A 6998-nucleotide genomic window follows, 5' to 3' on the forward strand; every position below is an offset into this window, starting at 1 on the left:
ATATACCTTACATATATTACCTTAGATGTAAGTGTAGATCATACTTAAAGCAGGGCTGCACAATTTAAAGAGAGATTATTAAAGTGATTAGCATCTTCCAGTAGGCCATCTGAAAAAGTGCTCTGTAGAAACAGTTATGATTATTTTTCAAAAAAAGATTGGGAAGCTCTTAAATTGGTCAGTGTTGTAGCTGTGCTGGGTGTAACTGGTAAATCCATCAGTTACATTAATTGTAAACCTAAAAATTAGGATTTTGCATTTGCTTCATATCTTACTTGTGCAGCCCTACGTTTAAGTATGTTTCAGGTTGAATGATTGGGTGTTTTGGGAGGTCACCATCTTTATGATGCTCAGTGTGTTTCATGTTTCATAATGGTAGCGTATAGCATTTGTTTTTCTAAACCCCACAACATAAATTTTCCGTATTCCTTTTCTTTACATGTTACTGATTTGAAGTGTAAGGGGTCTGATCTGATTATTAACAAATGTTTAGGTGTCTTCTGTATTATACTTCTATCATTTTAAGATCACACTAAATTTCATTTTTTAAAATTGATTGGTTTGTGAATGAAGAATTTCAAAACTATATGTATGGATGATTGGATGTACTGTACCCTCAGTAGACATCTCACAGGATGAGATAAGGACCGTTGCGCCAGAGGACTTCCCATGGCTGGAATCAGAAAAGATTGTTTTGAATTGATGCAGGAGCCCTTTGGATGCAGAGCAAGAGCTTTCCGTTTAGTGATTGTGTATTCTCGCTGAGAGAGCAGCTTCACACTTGTGTAATTGTTTTTGTGCTTACAGTTCCCATATTTAAACGGAAAAATGACCCTCATGCTTTGTGCTGTGTTTACCTGATTTCTTGAAGGAGAAAGAAAAAAAAAGGAATCGGTCATTCACACCTTGCGCAGCTCAGAAGTAGCTGTCCACATACACACAAAAAGTGCACTGGCACTTATTTGATTTTGTCTTGCTGTCAATAAATTGTTTCATTTGAGGGAGAAATATTAATTCGTTGGAAATGAATTGAAGAACATCTCCCACTGCTTTTCGGTTGTGTTTCGAAGGAATTGTTGCTGATTGATTGTTTTCTGCTCAGGAAAGAGAAATTGCCCATGTTTGCACCACGGGATCAGGCATGACAGTAGGAGCCGAGGGCAAAAGCGCTTTTGTTGCTCTGAGTTGTTGATGATCAGTGTTTTCCAACCTTGTGGCCTGGAGTTGCCCGGCTTGCTAATTAACATCCCTATTTGTGCAAGCTCCTGCTCCAACTGCCACCGCCCCCACCCCCACTCCCAAGGGAAAAGCGAGAGCTGAGACGGTGCTACCGTGTGTTGTACATGTAGCAGTGTTCTTCTCTGCTGGTGACCAAAGTCAGAGGAGAAGTGTTGATTTTGCAGACCTTCAACTAAGCAGAGATTTTTCGTTTCAGCGCTGTCACTCGTGCCCTGAAGCTCCAAGGTGTGGCCTACTGCGAGCCGCCCACACACATACATCAGCCGGAAGCATCCGGGCCTGCAGTAACCTGGCCGGCCGCACTGCTGCTGCCCGCTTTGCATTGCCAGCGCTGCCACCTGCAAGTTAAAGGCCGAATTTGAATGATTTCCATTTCAGAGGAGCAGGCGTTTGTTTGTCCCAACCTTTTATATCTACAGAATTGATTTTATTTTTCACCACATTGAAAAAGCAGTGAAGGAAGAGGATTTCCATGATCAGAAAAAAGGAGAGCGAAATAGAAAGTAAAAGCACTTGTAGGCCTTCAGTTTTGTATTGACCTTGAAGGGAGTCTGATAGTTTTGTCCTCCTACACTTCTATTTGTGAAAAGAAATTTTAAACGTTCAGTTTTAAATTGACCGTCCATCAGTGAAGAAACCAGGAAAGAAATTCACGTGTTCCTAACTAGACTGCCAGTTTCCTCAAACTGCACAAAAGTTAACATATGGAGGAGTTTGCTTGCAAGGAGCCTCAGCTGGAAAGAGAAAGAGAAAGAGACCCCTCCTTCCCTCATTAGTCAGATGTCTGTTCACCTTCAGCAGCTCTCCAGCAGATGATCCAGAAAAAAGGACCTTGGCTCACCTTGGGGTAGAGTGAGTGACAGCCAGGTGGTGGTGAGTAGGGTTAGTTTGCTTCATGCCAGGGCCTTTTCTCAAAGTCTGCCTGGTAAAGGTAAGTATCAACTTAGGCAAGTGTCACTGTGACAGATAAAGGATTAATGTTTAGTTTTGAAGTAACAGCAAATTCCAACATCACTGTTTCGATCTGTCTTTGAGAGGAGAATGCCATGCCACCAATTAGGCATACATATGTTATGCCTCAGGTTTAGGTTATTTTTTGGTTAATTTTTATGTCCCTGATTGTTCATTGAAGATCAGTTTTGTTACAAAAGTAGGTTTAGTCAGTGTCTGGGAACAAGCTTTCTAATGTTAGCGTCTTTGAGTCTCAAAAAGAGCCCCTGGAAGCATCCTCTGACTGTCAAAATATTTAGTTTTTCTCAGGTCTGATAAGTTGGAAAAAATAAAAAGGCATCAGTGAGGCCACATTAAAAAAACAAAAAAAACAAAACTATAATTAGGTGTGAATTCAGTTCAATAGGACAAAGTGCTGTCTTTGCAATGAAACATGCAATTGGTCAGTATTCTTTAAGTACTAATAGTATCTGCAGTATGCTCAGAAAACTCATATTCTGATATAATTTGATGTAATTGATCACAATAATGATAAATTTTGGTCCAGCCCAGTAGAAACAGGTGAACCTGCCCTATACATGTTCATTTTAACGTGAATACAGAGTTAATTGAATTGAGTATCGCACCGAGGTAAAAGGAGAGAAAAAGTAACTAAACATAAATATGCCTCATTGTGTGGTCTGAGCTACACTCACTAATAACTAACAGCCCAATTAAGATGCAGCTCTAATCAGTCCATAAAATCTTGCCAGGCAGCCCAGGGCTATATGTTTCTGTGTCACAGTAGCATCAGTAATTAAGCCAGTGGAAATGAGAAAACTGTTGCACAGAACACAAACCATTTAATGCGCAATGATAAATAATAATAAAAAAAAGCACACGGTGTAAAATCAATAGGAAGTCCAAATACAGTAATGCACTTCTGTGATGTCGCTCATATGAATGACGCACTGTTGTTACTTGGTTGCACAATTATGTGTGACCCTAATCTCTGCTGCTTCAACCACAGAAGTGTTTATTCATGGATTTATCCCTGTATGAGTGAAAATTGGAGCATTTAGTGTAAACTTTACGTACATGTTGTACTGAATAAAATCATCAGTTTAGCATCAAAGCTGACAGTTTGCTTGTGAGTGTTAGGGATAACAGAGCTATAGATCAGTGTTTGCTTGAATAAGTCCCGATATTTAGGACTAAATTGTAAGACTGTATGCTGGCAGCTTTGTTCTTCTCCAGAATGCTTAGTTTGTTTCCAGTCTCATTGATCTTAATCTTAACTGATAAATGCAGGTAATGTAGTTGAAATATCATACAGAATGAGTGTATGTATTATTTTTTTGCCATACCATACTCCTTTAGTGTTGCTTATGAAAGTCACGTTCTCAGAATTAATAAGATAGTTAGTTAGAAATTATATAATCCAGTAATTAAAGCAATGTAAATAACCTCTAAGAAAAGAAAAGAACAGTATACATACTTATTTACTTAAACTTTGGATATAAAGGGGAAAATCTTTAAGTCCTAGTTAATACAGTTGAATCTGGGCCAACATAAGGCAGTGGAGTGTCAAACAAGGCACTGTTGTGGGTGCAGTTATACAGAACTATTAACTGCAAATTCCTGTCAGTATATGATTTAATGTGGCTTATCGTTCTATTTACAGTCCCTAGAACATATAGATTAATATGAATGTTAATTTGGTCAGTGAATGAGAAAATAAAAATCTACTTAGAACTGCTGTATTAGGTAAGAAAAGGCCGTTTAGACAGTTAAGGAACACTAGTTTTAGCTATGGACCAGGTTGAACATCTGTATGTTTTCATACTTTTGCCTTCTGATATCCACAGAAACACACACTTGTATGTTCTGTTTAGAAACTGCTTTGCCACTTTCTTTATAGAATTCAGGAAATGAGTTACAGGTAAATCATAATTAAACTTCTGGACATTACAAACTGTAAAAATTAAGGTTGTCATTATTGATTATATTAGGAATGAAATAATCTAACAGTGAAGTAATCAGTTTTAAAAGTGGACTTAACAGTAATAACGCAATACCTTTCATGGATATAAAAAACTTCATTGGAAAAAAGTTAACTAGGCAGCCTTTAAAGTAATGTAAATGAATGTTTTAGTCATTTTAGACCATTTCTATTGGTGCATTCATCATTAATTGTTCACACAATGCAAAGGGCGCTGGCATCTTCAAATGATGGAGAAAAAAGTATAGATACACAATTTGTTCTAACAGTAACAACATATGAATGAGTGTTCATTAGGCTCTGTTTTTTTCTGTAAGAGAGACCATAAGAACAATTTAAGAATAGAGGAGAATAAATCTTACCTTAAATGATCTCATGCATTAATCACATTATTAAATTTCCTCATGTTAAATCATGCTTTTCCTCCCTAGAGCTCCACACTGAATCCATTCCAGGATGATGGAGGACCTTTGACATGGCTGGAAGGATGCAGTGGTGACCCGTTTTCTGTCTGTGTGCACGCTTATATGATCTTTATTGTTAATCTCCTTCAAACTTTGTTGCCTATTAGTATTTTCCCCCCCCAGTCAGATGTTGGATCATGAACATCACATCGTCCAGTAAATTATCTGTTCTACAAAAGCAGTAAAGTACCACAGACTGTCACCATTGCTTCGGAATCGTAAGTACTGGACCTTTTTATATCGATTTTAAAACGTAAATGTAAACTATAAAACTTATATATTATCACTGTCAGAACAAAACCTTGTATCTCCAAAATGTACAAGGTACTTACTGTAAAAGGATGTTTTCCTAAGTTATTTTGGACCAATTCTGTTGGTCCTTTCATTATAAAATTTAGCACAATGCAAAAGGCAACTAGATTTTTCTAATTATGCAAAAAAGAAAAAACGGCAAAAAGGGAGATACAAAGTTTTGCCGCAACAGCAATGATATTCTTTCTGGAAATGCATTTCCTATTATAATAATAAAACTTGTCTAAGGGAGGGTAAAATATTTACTGTGGGGAAAATGACAGTAAATACCTCTGTGATGTCTGTACATTTATCATAAATGTGAATAAACAATGTTTTCATATTGGTTTGTGTAATTTCTTGAACACTGCATGCGGCAAGTAATAAGATTACATGCAATATCAACAGAGAATACTTTATGGAAAACCTGGTTTAATTTTTGAACAGCAGAGCCGTATCACGTTACATGGAATTTAGACTGTGTTGCCAAATTCACCATTGGCTTTTATTTCAGTTAAGAAAATCTTGACAAAAAATGATTGACATCAACTTTTTTTGAACCAGTTCCAGAATTTACACTGTAATATTTATCAATATAAAAAATCGGACCTTCTGTCCTCACAGATAGTTAGTGGCAAATTACCACTGAGATGACAAATCGGCCACTGTGCTTTGTAATCGTTTTATCCATCAACTATGTCATGTGGCCCTTGGAGGCTCCATGATTGTGTAATATTGTGGCCCCTTAAGACAAAGTCTTTGGAGGTTTTCTTTTTCCACAGTTAACACTTTCTACATGATATTTAGGCATTACATCACCTGTCCAAGGTCGCTGAAAGCCCTGCCTTCAAAGATAAAAGTGATACAAAAAATGCTTTAAAGCATCAAAAGTATTTAACATCTAACTGAAGTAAAAAGACATTCAGAGAACACAAAGCCAGCCTTTCAACAGGAGTGTTTTTAAGGGTGAGCTCAGTAAGAATTTGTCCTGTAGGCCCTTTGCCAAGCCAAAACATATACAATTATTTAGACCTGATAAAAATAGGTAAAAAAATGAGGCCTAAACAATTAATCTTGCTAGGCACTTAAGCAAGAGGAGGATTTAAGAAGAAGGATTATACACAAAATTAATGCTCCCCTTCAGCGGGACTATGTGGTGCCACTAGAGGGCACTACCTGATAGAGGACCCCATATGTGGTATTTGACCATCTGTCAAGTAAACTTTTGCTAACTTAAAAGTTTTTGACTCAAAAGATAAATGAAAAAGTGAAATTCTATACATGTCTGTGGGTAATATGCATAGTTCCTAATCTCAGTTGCATCTTTGGCTCATATTACAGAACAGTTAGTACAGTTAGGCAGTACATAAAAGACAAATATTGGTGATAAACATAACACTACAGATAATTCAGTACAATTACAGTTTGTGGTAAAAAAGAAGGTAAAATGAACTTATATCTAAGACTGGGTAAATCTACACACAGTGCCCTAAATCTCTTAGACTCAGCCCTTAGCTAATTAGTGGCAGGGATTTTTACTCATAGCATGAATAAAGCAGCTTGTTTTGGAAATTTGCTGGACTATTATTAGTGGTTAATGGCATGACCATAATTTGGCACCACCAGCTGAAAAAAATGCATGTCTAAGATGTAGAAACAGGGCTGTGACCCAATAGGAACAACTTATCTTTAAAACATAATGAATCTAAACGACTCTCTTAGATGAGCTCATTTTAGAGTATGTATGTGGCTGATTGATAGTACTGGACCTTGTGTTTGTGTGTATAAACAGCAAAAATAAACTGATGTGGATTGCTGGCTGCTTATTACCTCAAACCAGCAGACAAGTTGCATAGAGAACAATCAGCATTTAGTAAAGTGCATGGTTTTGTATGCAAAACTTTAAAGAGGTTTTTATTTATTTACTTACTCATTCATTGAATAATCTATTGCGTAACCCTCATACCCTCTGATGCACCGATACCAATGGAAGCACAGAGTTTTCCGGTGATATTGAACTGGATGTTGGCAATACACAAAAAGTGAAGATGTAGACATTAAATCAAAGTAAA

This window comes from Colossoma macropomum, unplaced genomic scaffold, assembly GCF_904425465.1.
Source record: "Colossoma macropomum unplaced genomic scaffold, Colossoma_macropomum, whole genome shotgun sequence".
In the NCBI taxonomy this organism is placed as follows: Eukaryota; Metazoa; Chordata; class Actinopteri; order Characiformes; family Serrasalmidae; genus Colossoma; species Colossoma macropomum.